This window comes from Carassius gibelio, chromosome B8, assembly GCF_023724105.1.
Source record: "Carassius gibelio isolate Cgi1373 ecotype wild population from Czech Republic chromosome B8, carGib1.2-hapl.c, whole genome shotgun sequence".
In the NCBI taxonomy this organism is placed as follows: Eukaryota; Metazoa; Chordata; class Actinopteri; order Cypriniformes; family Cyprinidae; genus Carassius; species Carassius gibelio.
In genome coordinates, this window is record NC_068403.1 from 20,010,955 (window position 1) to 20,029,498 (window position 18,544).

At 42.1% G+C, this 18,544-nt stretch overlaps 2 long non-coding RNA genes across 2 annotated transcripts; one reads left to right on the forward strand and one right to left on the reverse strand.

Annotated features, from left to right (window-relative positions):
• The first annotated feature begins 3,898 nt into the window (after positions 1-3,898).
• Positions 3,899-4,645, forward strand: LOC127964078 (uncharacterized). Its single transcript, XR_008154992.1, has 3 exons — positions 3,899-3,967; positions 4,042-4,165; positions 4,314-4,645. It is a non-coding gene; the product is annotated as an uncharacterized LOC127964078 (long non-coding RNA).
• A 133-nt stretch (positions 4,646-4,778) lies between these two features.
• LOC127964077 (uncharacterized) lies at positions 4,779-6,904 on the reverse strand. Its single transcript, XR_008154991.1, has 6 exons — positions 6,462-6,904; positions 6,249-6,294; positions 5,894-5,985; positions 5,711-5,821; positions 5,284-5,537; positions 4,779-5,193 (listed from the first exon to the last, which is right to left on the reverse strand). It is a non-coding gene; the product is annotated as an uncharacterized LOC127964077 (long non-coding RNA).
• Positions 6,905-18,544: the final 11,640 nt, after the last annotated feature.

An 18,544-nucleotide genomic window follows, 5' to 3' on the forward strand; every position in this document is an offset into this window, starting at 1 on the left:
CCCTTAATGCTGTTTCTCTTTAGGTAATCTGTGCAGGGTTGTCTTGCCCTGGCAACCAAAAACACACTCCTTTTGTGACATTTCGCGACGCTCTCGCTCTGATCAGTGAATGCCTGTTGTGCTCTGAGTGCTCTGCTATACGGGAGCGCGCGCTCTTCCGGCAGACGTGCCCTCAGGCACCCATATAAGGAAATTCCGCTCCATCTAACGTCACACAGAGCCATACTCAAAAAGAACTTTCCGAAACTTGTGACAAACCGGAAGGAGTATTTTATGGCGTTTATTCAGTCTCAAAACTCGCGCACATAAAGTCTAGGCGCCGTGCACAGGATACGAGGACAAAGAACAGCATCCGCGCGCAAAATGCCATCCTCGCACGGGCGCATTTCTGCACCGCGAGCGCTCAGAAAGTATCCGCGCGCGTTTCTGCTCCGCGAGCGCTCAGAAAGTATCCGCACGCGTTTCTGATCCACGCACACAAATACTGTCTCGCGAGCACGGGGCTGTGACGCACTCTCGCTCGTTCGGAACATGTTTTACAGCACTCGCATGATCATTCCCCACGCTCTCGTGCTTGATCTGCTCTCACCTGCTGCTTTTGCTCGCTCGAAACAAATTTAGTTTTGGCAGTCGAGGGGCGGGGCTTACTGTTTTTATAACCTCAAATGTCATTGGTTACTTCCCCTTTTCCGGAAGTCTGTTGTGATTGGACACCTGTGATTTTCAATCAAGTACGTCAAAGGAACGACAGCTGATATAAACGATCAAGATTCGGCAAGAAAGATGGATAGTCAAAGAGAGGTACGTGATTGCGAAATTAAAATGTTTTTTTTTTTTTTGACACTTTATGATTTATATTACTTATTTGAAAACATTGTAAAGGTGGAGATCAGCAGGCCATTAAGATGCGATTTCTGTTCAGTAAAAGACTGTTAACTAACTAGCTTGCAGCTAACCACAACAATCATAAACATATTACCATGCTTCATGTATGTAGTAGTTGTAAAAAAAAATATATCTAAAATATTTGTAAATTTAGTGCATTGATTCTCTATCATAAAGAAAATAAATGGACTAACTTAGTAACAAGAAGCTTCTTGTTGCGATTACTTGTTTAATAGATAAACAGTGTAATAGTGTAATAATTTCAATACTATTTTAGAATATATACATGTGGTGTTCTTGCTACTTTGTTCTTAAAGTTGGGGCTAATGATGCTTTCTTTATTAATTTAATTTAGGCCGAGTTGCAGAATGCTGCCAGGCACGTTGTGTCCCTTTTACGCAATGCCCTAACTAGTGAGTCAAGCTCACCATCACAGATGGGTAAATTCATTTTTGTGTGGCATTTCTTTGAATTAAACGTTGCAGACCTTTCTTACATTGGAATGTAATGATTCTGATTGGCCATAATAATATTGCTTTTTAATGCGTATAGACACAAAGGGCTTCAGTTTTCTATACAGTTTTGAATGGTTTCAACAGCTGAAGGGCAGGTTCAGAGAGAGCAGGTCACAGCAGACAGGATGATACAGGGTCAGGCAAACCCTGGTGACAGGGTGCAGACTACAATGAGACTACAGCGGCCCATTAGTGTTGCATCAGGAAATTCAGTGGACCAGAGTATGGCCAGGTTTGGATCTGTCAAATAATCAAATGTTATAGTTCACATTATGAGAATTTAAACTCTTAAAATTCTTGTTCTTTCTGAGTATGTGCTAATAAATACTGGTAGACCAATAATAATAATAACATACATAATATAAAGATGTAACATTAAGACTTTTGACATTGTTAAAATACCTACAGTATCAATCCTCAAGTAGCATAAAGCAAGCCTTGGGTTGTAAGGTACCTTGTCCTGTGTGTTCTGCCTTGTATTCAGAAGACTTCATTGAAGTACATGCTAGTACCTGTGGGGAAAGGTTACTATTTTTGTGTTTATCAAATTATTGCTTTAACATACAATCTTTACCATTAGGTGTTGGTGTGTGCGGTAGAAATTTGCATTCAGCTAAATTGTATTCTTACTTTCAGAATTCAAGATAGACCAAACATAGATTTGGAAATTACAGAAATACACGAAGACAATCAAAACAGGTGAATTTAAGTTTGTTATAGTGCCATTTTTTCCAGGACCAAAAACCAAATAATGCTTCTGTATTTTTTTCTTTTTCTCAAGCCTTACAGAATTAGTCAGCAAACTTAAAGGGGCAATAGACCCTACAACCATTTTCAGTGTCTGTGTCACAAGGGAGGACATGTTCAACCGAGGCTTGGCACAATGGAAGCGGCAGAAGTCTTCTCCAAAGAATCCCCTCAGAGTTACTTTCATTGGAGAGCCTGGGATAGACAGTGGTGCTCTTATGAAAGAATTCCTGACCGGTATGTTTTGTCTTTGTTATATGCAGCAGTGCCATTGCATACATTTATGCACTTTTATAAAATAGTCACAATTTTCTTAACTAACTTCAGTTCCTTTGTCTATTAATACTGATAGTGTAATTTTTTTCACAGAAATGATGGCCGGGATTGAGGCAAAATTCTTCGAGGGAGGGAATTTTGGGAAAAATCTGAAGTATTCGATTACAGAATTTCAGAATGACAATTTCAGGAATCTCTATACTGGAGTTTTTCATATAATGCCATTTTGCCCATTTATGAACGGCTCATGATGTACTTTAGGACAGTTGGTGAAATAATGGCTGTGAGGCGTGAGCATTACACAGGATGGCCCTCCACCTAACTTTTTCATGGAGTGGATGTACAATTTCATCTCTTCCGGGGAGATCAATAAACATCAGCTGTCAAAGGCTGATGTAACAGATGCAGACCTGCTAGATCTTATTGCTACGGTTTTCTAATTAAACTCTATCACCAAAATATACACATATTTATTTATAATTTAGGTTGTAGTCAAACCAAATTACAGATGAAAGTATTGGTTGTATTTCATTAGATTGAGACCGCAGACGCTACAGCCTTACTTGACCTTTCTGAAGGAATTGTAGCATGTGGATACACTGGACCTCTAACGTGTGAGAGAAAGGAGGACATTCTCAGGTATAATGTGAATCTGTGATGTTTTAATCTGGCTCCTTTTCTTCCGAATCCACCCATTAGGGTTAGAACTCTGTAATATAGACCTAAACTGTTAACTGTTGGTAACAGTTTCTAAAATCTTTTTTTTTTTTTTTTTATGCTTTTCCGATCTTATGGAGATTCAGTTCAAGTATAAACCCAGTTTTTACTTTGATTTAACTGGTGTGTACGTTTGTGTGCTTGTAATATTTTAAAGAAAATCCCAAAATCTAAATACTGCAAATCCCAAATCCAACCACTTTGTGCACAAGTGGAGTTTTGCTGGCATCTAATGGGTAAAATCCCTTACTGCGCCCAAATTTTTTTCTACCTCACATTTGGAACATGACTTTAGATTTTTCGCTTGAATTTTGTAGCAGTTTTAGACTTAAATATGTTTCATAAAATATATTTAATATAAAATTCTTCATAAATCATAATCTTAAACTTAATTTTACTTTGTATGGGTTTCTAGCTATAACTGTTTCTTCAACATTTATCTGCCATGGGTCTTTAAAATGTGTCCAACATTAAGTCTGTGCTTCAAATATTTGACAGTTTTTTTTGACACTGCCATTTTTGTCCATTGTGGACTTGTAACTTTTTTTTTTTTTTTCTGGATACTAAAGGGTTATTAATGTTCCATACTCTGTCTCTTTTGTGTGAACCAACCACTTTTATTAACCTTTATGAACAAGTTTTTGTACACTTACTTTTTTCCTGGATATACTTTTATATACAGTGCTGTTGTCCTGCATTCTTGTGTGCGAATCCTACCAATGCTGCAGCAGATGTGCAAAGGATTAGAGCTCTATGGCCTCCATAAAATTGGGAAACAAAATCAGCCTTTATTTCAGCCTTTATTTGTTCCTGGCCATTTCACAAAAGTAAGTGTTGTTACTTGCATTTTTTTTTTATAGTTGCTTTTGAGTTTTGTCTAATAAAAGGTTGTTCTTTGCAGCCTGATGCAGATTTTCTCACGATGGCCCTGTTACCCGTTTTAAGTGAGGTGGGTTCGGTAAAGCGGCAGAGAGAATCAAGAATTGTGAACTACTTACAGGACTTCATTCAAAGCCTTGAAGAAGGTGGTAACATTTTTCAATATTCTAAATTATATTAAAATTATATCAGTTTGAGCATGTTGCCCTCAGTCACGATTTTAAAAAATACAATGTCCGGTATTGTAAAGGCTTAGACACAAGTGTTTTTTTGTTTTGTTTTTTTTTCGTGCAGAAGAAGTGAGCAGTGGTAGGGAGAGCAGAGGTGAGGACGACAACAAAAAGGTAGATGAAACGGAGGACCGTACAAAAGAAAACGCAGAACAAGACCAGATCACCATTAGCAGCCTCATGCAGTGACCTACTGGTCAGGGACATGTTCCCATTACGTCTGCACAAAGAGAAAAATTTAAAATACACATAGAATTTGATCATGACTGTCAGCTACAATATGGTGAGCACAATTTATGCTACCCTCTTGTAAATGCATGTTCCTGTACTGTGACCTTGCCTACTAGGCACCTAGGGACTTACACGGAGTTCCTCGAAATTATGAGGCAGGCTGTGAGCAATAGCAGATAATTTGGTCGTTCATGAGCTGGATTCCTAATATAGCGTTTACTCCTTGAACTGTGTTCTCTCTGTTATTGTTATATTGTTAGTTATTTAAAAGGATAGAGATCCAGTAGCTTTTACATATTTAAATGCAGCTTTTTTTATTATTATTTAGTTTTGCTTATCATTGACATGCATTGCAAAAAAATGCAGCAAAGATTGCTGCTGTATCGTTCCAAAACTCAATTTGGAAATGAAAATGTATAACAATATACAGTAGGCTTCAATGCAAAATAAAGCTGTTAGCTGCAGTACTGTCTTTATGCTTGATTGGTGTGTTTTGTTAAATTATTACACCATATTTGTTGAAACAAACTTCCGACAAAGCAAATACAGTTCTTTAACCGGGATATTGGGACCAGTGGAATTAAGCAGGTGTTCGAGAGCCCTCAACCCATCTGAACACAAAGGGCTTTCAAATTCAGGAACAACAACTCCGAAATCTTCACAGGCATCATAAGAAGCTGCTTTGCCCAGTCTAGATCTGGCTCTTCCATGTCCTGAAGGTACAGAAATTGAATACATAGTCAAAAATCAACTTGGAGGAATACATAAACAGCAGTAGAGTAACTAAAGCAGGGTCACCATACCTCGTATCTCTCCGATGGGTCAATATTTATGTGCATCATTCCAATCTGCCACAATTGCTCTGGACTTCGATTGCCCTCTGAGGAGAGTGGATGATGATTCCAGGCTTCGGAAAATGTGTCCAAGTCTGCCTGAAGTCTTTGGAGAAAAGTGTAGTGCACACTGAAAAGGTCCTCGACCACTGATAAGTCCATCAATCCTTCTGCCTGTAGGGAGTGCAGTGTGTCCGAGTACTTGTTAGTCACCATGGTCAATCCTATTTGAAACCGTAATTAGGTTTAAATGCAGTGAAAGGCATTTGAGATCAATTACTAATAAATGAAAAGTAGTTTGTTACATAAGTGACATTGAAAAGCTACCTAAAGATTACTGAAGTTACAAAATATAAAATAAGTCTTTTCATTTGTGAAATTTCAGACAGTAATTTACCTTTGATTATGGACACTTTTCCCGGATATGAAACTTCCTCGGTCCGTGCCTCTTGAAGAAAACATGAACCTGGCTATCTGTACATTCTCCACTCCTTGGTCTCCCCTGACCCTGAATTATTTTGTTATAGTACAATACATTTCCAGACATAAAATTCAAATGCCTTTTCTTTACTATACTCACCTAGATGGTAAGCCAAATGTCTGGACTGCTTCTGAGAAGAAGTGGTATGCTGTCGATGCCCGGTTGTTAGTTGCTGCTTTTAAGTACATGACCTGCAAACACAAAATGCAGCTAAGTAAACATACGTAGGAGAAAATATAACATGCATTGGAAATAAATGTATTACATGCTAATTTTACATGCTAAGAATATTTTTTTTTTTCATAGAATTAGTGACTGGAATAATTTTGATACCAGATGAACAGTGACACTATTTTTATATATATATATATATATATATATATATATATGTGTATATATATATATATATATATATATATATATATATATATATATCTCAACACTGTAAACATACCTTCCTGGAATAACCATCCACACCACCAAATATTACAATGTTGTATCTATTTACAAGAAAAAAAAATCTTAAAATTATACACAGACATACATTATATATATATATATATATATATATATATATATATATATATATATATATATATATATATATATATATATATATATATATATATATATATATACGCACATACACACACCATACATAACTTACCGTATCGATTTGTGTCTATGTGCACAAGGGAAAGGGGCCCTCTAACTGAGTACGTTCGCCGCACCACACATCCCAACCTGGCCAATCTCGAAAGGATTCCAATTGAATCAACGCAGTGCATTGAGGCAGCTATTCTCTGCCATTGCACACGCATTCCTAAAGACAACAACCTCCCTCTGACCATTCTGTAACCAGCAACAGGCATATCATCCTTAATGCTTCTCACAAGGTTATCCAACTCCTCATCAGTGATGCAGCTATACATCCCTGAGATCGAAAGGCCAAACTCGTTCATCCTTCTAAAGATGGTTCTTGTGGAAACACCAATCATTTTTGCAATGTAATGGACAGGAAGGTTTGTCTGCAGCATCTCTGCTAACTCTTCTCTTTCAATTGCAAACCTTGGACGTCCTCTCAGACCAACAGTTGAATCCACTACTGCATGTGGAATATGGTGGTTGTCTAACTAGTTCAAACACTGCCTGCAGAGCCTGAATGATTTCGTGAGGTATTTCTGCATGTCTTGAGAGAGCTTGCAGGAGGTACAGCTGCTGGCGGCACACAAACTCCATGTAATCCAAGTCAAGTGGAGATCTCAAAAGCTCCTCCAAAAGATGCCTTTTCAGAATTTGCTGCAGAATACAGAGGAACAAAACCCAGCAACATTAGTTTTTTAAAATATTACATATTTATCTTAATCATCTAACTTTTTGTAAGCTATACTAACCTAACAAGAGAGAAATTAAAGTACAATACACAGCATTAATGATTACACACCATGTAAACATAACATATCTTTAAAAAAAACTAAAGGTGTCTTAGATGTAAAGACAAATTTCAGAATTTGTGGGGTTTCAGAAGGGTGCATTCACTCATGCTGTGTAGTGTCTCTTACCTTGAGAAGCAAGAACCCCTTTTACATTTAACAGAACATATAATGAACCACTCAAAATTGGCATATTAGTAATACACAGGATGAAAACAAAAAGCTTAACAACAAACATTGCTTATTGATATAAAACATAATTTATTTTTCATCCAAAGCCCTTGTTATATTTACAACGATTTAATGGACACTTTAAATTTCTGAGCTTCTCAGAACCAATATGATATAATACATACCAATATAGTTTAAACGTATATAGAATGGGAGTGTAGTGGTTCTGTGTATAGTGGTGACTTTACATTCCCGTTTTGTTCCAATTTATTTTTAAATATTTGAATGCAAATAAGACAAATCATAGTGCTATAAATATAAATTGTCAATTTATAATCATTTTGGTAGATTTACAATGCGAATAACCATGGAAATTTGTCATTACAGTCTGTAAATATCTCTTAACAACAAGAATGCAATCACTAGTACCACAAGAATGGTACGGTATGTAACACAATGCATAAGACGTAGAATCTAATAAGAACCTATTATATGGTAACCATGCATTTAATCACATTACACATTAATAAACAACAATTAATAAATAAAACTAAATAAAAACTAATTAAGTGATAACTCGCATTTGTTCCGTTGATGAAGCCATGTTTCATCTTATAACAGGTGTCCAATCACAACATACTTCCGGAAGAGGGGAAGTAACCAATGATATTTGAGGTTATAAAAACAGTAAGCCCCGCCCCTCGACTGTCAAAACTAAATTTGTTCGAGCGAGCAAAAGCAGCAGGTGAGAGCAGATCGAGCGCGAGAGCGTGGGGAATGATCATGCGAGTGCTGTAAAACATGTTCCGAACGAGCGAGAGCGCGTCACAGCCCCGTGCTCGCGAGACAGTATTTGTGCGCGTGGAGCAGAAACGCGCGCGGATACTTTCTGAGCGCTCGCGGTGCAGAAATCCGCCCGCGCGAGGATGGCATTTTGCGCGCGGATGCTGTTCTTTGCCCTCGTATCCTGTGCACGGCGCCTTGATTTTACGTGCGCGAGTTTTGAGACTGAATAAACGCCATAGTATTTTTGGAACAGAAATACTCCTTCAAACGTACAACTTAATTTTTGAAACTTTGTCCATGTTTAGCATGGGAATCCAACTCTTTAACAGTGTAAAAAACTCATTATGCATGAAATAGCATTTCACCCCCCCTTTAAAAACACTGTGATGGGGATTGAAATTGTTAAATCTGTCTAGTCTTGCTAAAGACAAAAGATTGTCATGGGCATGAGCCCATGTATATTGCCTTAAATTTCCATTTAGACTTCTCCAGACATCACATAGGTCATTTTTTACAATTATTTCACAAAAACGCTTACGAGAAGGCATATATGGTTCTATATGGTTGCCATCAATATTTTGCTCAACACAATTAAAATCTCCACCAAGAAATAGATATTCTTCGCTATTACATTTGTCTAGAGTCGAGCATAAAATATCTCAAAAAGCCACACATGCATGTACAACTCAATTAATTATGTTTCAGTTGTGAACATGCTTTAATCAAGTAGATTTCAGGTTTAACAAATGGAAAATTATGTTTTGGCTGGATTTCTCCTTTTTTGTTTTACAAATCGGTGTAGGCTTCATTATTCCATTCGCACTTGTGGGTGGTGGTGAAATGGTCATTGACTCTTATTCTGTCTGAAAGAATGAAAAGACCGTGCTGAAGGAGGAGTGATAATGTGCGTGGTGTATTCCTGCTTGGGAAGAAATCACGCGGAACCACACGCTTTCCAAGGGTGGCTGCCTGGAATACGACACCATGCCTATATCGACTTTTCGGGCTCATCTAGCCTCTTTTGACATGGGCCCGGCACCTCTGCTTTTCTCTTCTTGGCTGCACCGTAAAAAGCACCGTTCACAGAGAACGCCGGAAGACATTCCTGAAAACGCTCGCATACCGGCTTACTCCCCGTGTGTGGGGGCCAGCCCCCTGCCATGCATCTCGAGTCCGACAGGGACAACACAGAAGAGGACAGCTGCTCTCTTCTAGCTTCTGAGAGCGAAGGTTGGTCGTGCTTTTTCCCGGTCCCGGAGTTGAGAGATGTGCGATAAAGCTTCAATGCGGAGCTCCTCCGCCTTCTCACCCAGGCCGTCGAAGACCTTGGCCTCAGTTGGTCTCTGCCTGAGGAACCTGCGCCCAGCAGGCTGGATGGCTGTTTCCTGCCTGGGTGATGCTCGACGCTTCACGTGAGGCCCGCTCCCTTCCTGCCGGAACTCCATGAGGAGCTGACTAAAAAGCTGGAGGGCGCCATTTTCTGCTAGGCTGTGGCCTACTGTATCTTTGATGCTCTCCCACATGGACGGTGCAAAAGACAAAGGCTACCTCTCCATTCCTGCCATCGAGGAGCCGGTAGCAACACACTTGTGGCCGCCTTCCACTGGATGGCACTTTAAGCCATGGCTGCCTTCAAAAGCCTACAGGACAACTTCGGCTTTGATCGTTCGTGCGTACACCACTGCCGATCAAACCGCATCAGTGTTTCATACAATGGCGGTGCTACAAGTGCTTCAGGCCAACCTTCTCTGCAAAATGGATGAAGCGGGCCCGAACCCTTAGAGTTTTACGGACCTCAGAAGCACTACCGCCTTAGTACCACCGTAGCCACCAAGTCCGCCACTCAGGCTATTGGTAGGTGTCACGTTCGGTGATACAGAAAACAAGGAGAGCTCCAAATGCAGGTATGAAGTTTATTTAAGGGCAAATCCAAAGGGGTAAACAGTCCAGGCAGGGTCAAAACCAATATATCCAAACAAACAAGAAAACAGACAAGAATACACTACAAGGGTCAGACTACGGATAGCAGGAAACATCGACAAGGACTCCGTGACACAGACTCAGACAGACCGGGTATAAATACACAGAAGGATGATGAGGGAACTGGAGACAGGTGGGGAACAATCAATTAACTCAAACAAGGAGGAAGGTGACCAAATAAGGGAACAGGAAGTGATAAAGTAACAGACACCGTGGGAAAGGAGGACACCTAGTGGACAACCAGGGAACACAACCCAGACACTGTGACAGAACCCCCCCTCTACGGAGTGGCTTCCAGACGATCCACGATAGACAAAACAGAGACCAGGAGGGAGGCGGAAAGGTGGAGGCTCAGGGGGAGGGACGGAGGGCCAGACTAACAGAGGGAAACAGGGACAGGAGTGAAGACACAAAAAACAAACAGTAACATGAAGCCCCCCCAGGGCGGAGCAGAAGACCACCATGTCCGTGTGGTCAGAGCAGAAGCCCCCCAGGGCGGAGCAGAGGAACACCACGCCCTCGTGGTCGATGCCGGAGTCCAACAGGGCAGAGCAGAAGGCCACCCAGTGACTTGACTCTGAAAGTTCAACGGTGAGCCGCCTTGTCTCTTGAAGGTCCCCGGTGACTGGCTCTGGCTCTGGAGGGTCAGCAGTGACTGGCCCTGACTCTGAAAGGTCATCGGTGACTGGCCCTGACTCTGGAGGGTCATCGGTGACTAGCCCTGGCTCTGGAGGGTCCACTGGAACCTGACTCAACTCTGGAGAGTCCACTGGGACCTGACTCGACTCTGGAGGGTCCACTGGGACCTGACTCGACTCTGGAGGGTCCACTGGGACCTGACTCGACTCTAGAGGGTCAACTGGGACCTGACTCGACTCTGGAGGGTCAACTGGAACCTGACTCGACTCTGGAGGGTCAACTGGAACTAGCCCTGACTCTGGATGGTCAACGGTAACTAACCCTGACTCTGGAAGATCGACGGTGACTAACCCTGACTCAGGAGGGTCCATGAACACCTGACTCAACTCAAGAGGGTCAACCGGGAACTGACTCAACTCTGGAAAGTCAATGGGCACCTGACATGACTTTGGACTGCCTGTGGAGACGTGAGACGCCTCGGCTTCGGGCACTGCCTCTGGAACGGCTTCGGGCACCGCCTCGGCCTTCGGAACAGCATCGGGCACCGCCTCGGCCTCCGGAACAGCATCGGGCAATGCCTCGGCCTCCAGAACGGCAACCAACTCTAACCTCGGCAACGGGCACCACCTCGGCCTCCGGAACAGCATAGGGCACTGCCTCGGCCTCCAGAACAGCAACGGACACTGCCTCGGCATCACCACCTCGGCCTCCGGAACAGCAACGGACACCACCTCAGCCTCCAGAACAGCAACAGACACCTCCTGGACGGCAGCTGCCCGCTCGGGAACGTTCTCCGGGCTTTGAGGAACGGTAGATGCCTGTCTCCTCCTCCTCCGCCCTCTATGTCGGCCATCTTGTGCTGTGGCGCTGGGCTGGCGGCCATCTTGTGCTGTGGCTCTAAGCTGGTGGCCATCTTGTGCTGTGACTCTGAGCTGGCAGCCAACTTGTGCTGTGGCGCTGGGCTGGCCGCCATTTTGTGCTGTGGCACTGGGCTGGCAGCCATCTTGTGCTGTGGCGCTGGGCTGGCGGCCATCTTGTGCTGAGGTGCTGGGTTGGCGGCCATCTTGTGCTGAGGCGCTGGCTCAGCAGCCATGACGTGAACCGTCTTGGGAATTTCTAGGATCTTTGATAGCCTCTCGAAGTAATCGAGCAAGGTGTCAGCGGCCATCTTGGGCGTTGGTGCTGAGCTGGCAGCCATCTTGCACTGTGGGAGCATTCTAGTTCCGCGACAAGTCGCTCTAAAAAGCAGCCGCTGCCCCCACCTCTGCCTCTAGCATCACAGCGCAGGGACTTTCAACAGTGCTCGCGCTCTTCTTGCCACTACAGATGACTCCCCCTTGGGGACCCAGGCAGAAGATAGCACTGAAACATGAGCCCTCAAAGTCGTCTTGACCACACTAGGAAGGCGAAGATGGTCGAGTCTCGCTTTGGCCAGACCGCCATCAAAGATAGCACGTACCGCTCAGTTCCCTCAGCAAAGGTGACTGGAGAAGTGTATTTACAGCCAACTAGCCTGTACTCAAAGGCCGTTTTCACGGCCGCCCAAATAAATCTCAAAAAGAGCATTATGTCTGTTTTTTCCGGCTCATGCCGAAGGTATTACAAATGTAGGAAATGTGCCCACACTCCAGTGCTCACCTATACACATAAGCACCCGTTCACACAAGGCCCGTTCAGTGTCACACACTCATTCACTGCCAAAAATCAATGAAACCGGCTCACGCGGAGTGTGTTTTAAATGTAGGAAATGTGCCCACTGTACAGTGCTCACCCCTACTCACAAACCTGTGTTGCTCTGTGACACCCACTCACTTAGAGCCCCCATCAATAATCATGAGATGCGTTCTGTATGCAGAGAGTGCGCGCATCTCCTTGAGTGCATGCCCACAAGCAAACACTGTATGCTTAATGCAGCACACACACATCGGCCAGAGCCCAGATGCCATTCTTCCTCTAGCTTTAAACATAAAACCAGGGGAAATCATTCTGGGTGTGTCGGATTAGGTAATAAACACTATGAAATGAGGATGTTCGCTGCAGTTTGCTCACAGACCCTTGCGCTTTCGAGCCAGGGTCAAAACCACGATGAAAGAGGAAGTAGCTCATCTATTTCATGCCAAGATTGCGAAACTGCTAGGAAGGGGGGCTATAAAAACCGTTCCGCTGATTCAGAGCGATGCAGGTTTCTATAGCAGATATTTTCTCATCCCAAAGAAGGATGGCAGTCTCAGACCCATCCTAGATCTCAGACGTTTGAACAAAACTCTCGTGCAGAGGTCGTTCAAAATGCTCACAACCAGACAGATTCTCGCGCATATACATCCGAGAGACTGGTTTATCTCAGTGGATCTGAAAGATGCCTATTTTCAGATTCAAATAACGCCCCATCACAAGCCTTTCTTTCAAATCGCCTTCGAGGGCCAGAGCTATCAGTACACTGTCCTGGCCCCCTCTGGTTCTGGTCTGGGACCTCTCCACTGTCCTGGACGCTATGAAGGGCACCCCTTTCGAACCACTGCAGTCCATGGATCTGTGCGTGCTGACAGCATTCAGTGTGAATCTACAATTTTCATAGCCATGAGAAAAGAAAAACTATTAAAAATCTGTCCAGTGCTGGGACATTCAGCTTTATCCTGCAGTACAGGGGTCTGGTCTGATTTATGGAAAGAAGAAAAAGAGAAAACGTTAAGAGCTATGAGCTATAAGAGCACAGCTTGCTATAGTCACACATGTTTGTTTACATATTAAATTCGCCACTACATAATATAACGTTCCCATGAGTTAATACGATGTTCACATGAATTATTAAAATTAAGTGAATCCTGAAATGGAAAGCCAACCCCCATTCAAAGTCCATAAGATAACAAAAACAATTACTAAAAACACAAAACCTGTTGACTCTGCGAAGAGATTTTTCTCAGGTGAGGATTTCTGAGAGACCGAAAAAAAAAAAAAATATCCTGAGTTAAGAAGACCTGGCAAGGAGACAATTATTACTTCCCACTGTTGCACTGTTAATGGTAATGGACCTAAGTCTTCATGGTTTTTGTAAACCCGGTGAAGTAATATTTGTGGTGTGCAGGGGCGTGTCTAGAGCATTTTCAGTGGGGGGGGGGGGGGGGGGGGGGGGGGGGGGGGCTGGGACACGCTTCCAAATGGGGTGGCCGCCAGTGACCAAAAAAAAAAAAAGCTAAATTCTACAGTATATTATGTAAATCCTATTGATTTATATATATATATATATATATATATATATATATATATATATATATATATATATATATATATATATATATACATATATATATATATATATATATATATATATATATATATATATATATTTTTTTTTTTTTTTTTTTTTTACTTGAGTAAAGTTGCTTGTAAACAAATGCAGTAATAAAGCACATTTTTTCATTAATTTAGTTTTTTGTCATCCCTGTATATATCCATTAAGTTAAATTTGAGAATAAATCTTTTTTTTTTTTGAAATAAACTCCCTATATATTTACTTCTTTTCATGGCTTGGCACTGCTGTCTTCCGCAGAACCTAATTTTACCAAGTGTGACATGTTCCTGGGACAACATCTTTGTTTTCCCTGGAACAACATTGTGATTAACCAATCAGATTTGAAGGACCAGTTTATATATTTTGTGAAGTTTACACTTAAAATCACTGTTTGGTGCTTGTACATCAGTGTCATCATCATTTCCTCTGATTTTAGGGATTACTCATGGTTAAGGTTAGGTTTAGGTGTAGGGATATGGTCAAGAATATATTTTTGGAGTAAAATGTTGTTCCAAGGTCAAGAAAATATGTTGACCTAGGAACACATCTAACTCAGCAAAATCAGGACATGCCTGTCTTCCCTGCCTTCAAAAGAAACACATGGGTGTTTAAAACATGGGTGTGTTCAGGCGCATTACTGGCGCACTGCTATTTTAAGCAGCTGAAAAAAGACTGCGTGATAGACCAACTTAAACCTGGTCTTAATTTTAAATTCAATGGCACAATATTTTTTAGTTATATTAAGAGTGCCTTGGTAGAAAATGCACCTCTGGGCGTGTTCACAGTGCACGTTGACTTTTCTTATTACACACAGGGATGCGCATCACACAAACATGACAAATATTTAAAAAGTATTACAGTGTAAAAGAATATTACTGTGTAGGCTACATAAATATAAAAATGTAATGATGGATAGTCATTGCGTGTATAAGAATTAGGCTACCTATTTGCAATTCAGCCTATTACTACTTATAATGATGAATGAAATTCTATTTCATCCCAGACCTTCTTCACCTCGGGAAGCTTTGGTGGATTCCTGCTTGTCCCGTATTATCTGTTCGTGCGCGAATTTAAAGGGTTAGTTCGCCCAAAAATGAAAATTATGTCATTAATAACTCACCCTTATGCTGTTCCAAACATGTAAGGCCTCCTTTTATCTTCGGAACACAGTTTAAGATATTTTAGATTTAGTCCGAGAGCTCTCAGTCCCTCCATTGAAGCTGTGTGTACGGTATACTGTCCATGTCCAGAAAGGTAAGAAAAACATCATCAAAGTAGTCCATGTGACATCAGAGGGTCCGTTGGAAGTTTTTGAAGCATCGAAAATACATTTTTGTCCAAAAATAGCAAAAACGACGACTTTATTCAGCATTGTCTTCTCTTCCGTGTCTGTGTGAGAGAGAGTTCAAATCAAAGAAGCTGGATTTCCGGTTTGCGAACGAATCATTCAGTTCACCAAATCGAACTTAATCGTTTTAAACGGTTCGCATCTCTAATACGCATTAATCCACAAATGACTTAAGCTGTTAACTTTTTTAATGTGGCTGACACTCCCTTTGAGTTCAAACAAACCAATATCCCAGAGTAATTCATGTACTCAAACAGTTCATTGACTGAACTGCTGTGATGAACACCGAGCCGAGCCGGATAACGAACAATAGACTGACTCGTTCACAAGTGAAGAACCGGTTGCATCGGTGTTTGGATCACCAGTAGTTCTTTCGGACAGTTCGATTCAATAAACCGGTTGAAGAAAACGGTTCACCAGTTCTTTTGCGCTCGACGTAATGGCGTCATTGGCGATGATTGCCCTTGATTCAAGCCTTCGGTTTACCCGCACCCATAACACTAGCACAGAATCAGTTTAGAATCAATCACCAAAAGAATCAGTTCAGTTCAGACACTCTGTGTGTCGGTCTGCTTCACGCTGAATCACACATGCACAGTATCATCTGCTCCTCGGTTGATGTTTTTCTTACCTTTCTGGACATGGACAGTATACCGTACACACAGCTTCAATGGAGGGACTGAGAGCTCTCGGACTAAATCTAAAATTTCTTAAACTGTGTTCCGAAGATAAAAGGAGGCCTTACATGTTTGGAACAGCATAAGGGTGAGTTATTAATGACATAATTTTCATTTTTGGGCGAACTAACCCTTTAAATCGGTTTTCCGTAAAAGCAGCTTTTCCTTTTCCACCAACAAATTCTGCCATGTAAATAGCAATCCGCCCTATCGCGAGCGCATCTCGCTCTTAAAGGGAATGGGAGATGACACTCTCGTTGGTTTATGAACGTTACGCCCATTACTCATTAAGAGAATAGTGACAACCCATTCCAAAAATGCAGCCCGCCGCACAGACCATTTTTCTTCATTAAAATAGCAATAGTGGATTTGGACCCGCCCTGAGTGCACCTGCGCTTTACATTTTGCATTTAGATCGTTGAAATAGGGCCCACAGTGTTCATGTTCAAGTTGATATTCAGCATAATGGAAAGATTTTCTGTGTCTTTAAAGACCAGAAATAGGTGAATGCAGCTCAATGTTTTATACATCTCTTATAATCCCTGCTTGCTATAGTCACATATTTGTTAACACATTAAACTTGTGGCCACGACATAAGGATGTCATTACCTCGATAAAATGATCTTGTGTCCACAACATAACGTTCCCACGAATTATGATATTGTGGCAATAAACAAAACTAAGTGAACCGAACATGTCACCTCCCGGACACTGTATAAACCATATGTGGAAGAGTATCAGTTTTCTAATTTGCCTGTTATCTGGTACCAGAGTATAGTAACAGGCCTAAAAAGGATCTGCATAGAAACCATATCTTGCCTTTGACACAACATGTTAAAGTGAGTCCTGAAAGGGAAAGCCAACCCCCTTTCAAAGTCCATAAGATCAAAAAACAATTATTGAAAACATGAAACCTGTTAACTTTCCATCAACAGGAAGAATATATTGACACTGAGGGGGTGGTTGAAGGTACATGTGAACAGCAGCTCGAACATACAGATAACATACAGTACCTGAGTGTTCCTGTGACTTCAGTTGTAGAACCATCTGATATACTTGCAAATTCTCAGGTGAGGAAAAAAAAACCTGAGAGGTTTACTTATTCTGAGTTGGGAACACCTGGCAAGGAGACAATTGTTGCTTCCCACTGTTGCGTTGCACGGTTGATGGTCATGGACCTAAGTCTTCATGTTTTTGTAAACCTGGTGAAAATGATTTTGGTTACTTAACGTAACTTTGGTTCCCTGAGATAAGTGAATGAGCGTTATGTATGGGAAAACTATTTTTTTTTTCCATTCTGCTGAAGCCTGCCTGATTTGTTCACGTTTGTGTAGCTGCATAAACCAATAGCACTTTAGCCTGCCAAAAAGAGGCGGGGCTGGCAGCTATATAAGTCACGTAGCACCATATATCAGATCAAACTGAAGCGACGATCATCAATTTGTTCAGTTTGTAGTGCAGCAAGTGCCATAACACTTGTTCACTTATCTCAAGGAACCAAAGTTATGTTAAGTAACCATAAGTGTTCCCTTTCATACGTTCACTCTCTTTATGTAAAGAATCCAATCACGGTGCACTACAAGCAACACTTACTTACTGACTTGCTTACACTCGCTGTCAGATTCCTGACAAGGCACCAGACATGAAGGCTCCACAGCTCTGGGCGGGGATGCCAAATCATGCTTTTCACATGCAAGAGAAGGTCCCTCCTCAATGGTATGGGCCACAAGGCCATCGTCAGGAGCTGCATCAAGCCCGGTCCTTCCAGAACGGGAGCATTTGGTTTCCCTGACTCGCCTGATGATCTGAGGAATCAGTGCGATAGAAGGAAATGCATACAGGCGAGCCCTGGGCCAGTCGTGGGCCCCGAAGGAAGGAATTCAGGGCTTAGGAGACCACCAACATTTCCAGGCAGTGTATATGTAGGCATCGCTGCCGTGCTGTCCAGGAGTCGATTGCTGGATTGCCCTCCAACAGCGCATCCCACCCAGAGTTGGATGCATCTGTTGTAATCTCCTTTCTTCTGGAGGCCACGCCCATCTCCACTCCTGTATGAAACAGCTGAGTGGTCCTCCAGGGGGCCACAGCTTCGATACAGCTGTGGTCCACCCTGACTGGAAATCACTTCAACTGCCAAGCATGGGGGAGGGCTCTGGCTTTTAGCCAAAATTGGAGGGGACACATGTGGAGCAGGCCCAGTGGAGTTACAGAGGTGGCAGCAGCCATAAGGAAGAGCAGCCTCTGAAAAACCCTCAGGGGGTGTGTTGTCCCCGGTCAATCGCTGAATAGACTACTTGCATGTAGACACTTTTTCACAGTTTTCCTGCAGATGTTGACCTTAGAAAACGGTGGCTTGTAAACATATGCCGAGACGATTATTGGATAGAATCTTACATATAGATGTTATTACATATACTCAGTTTTAGA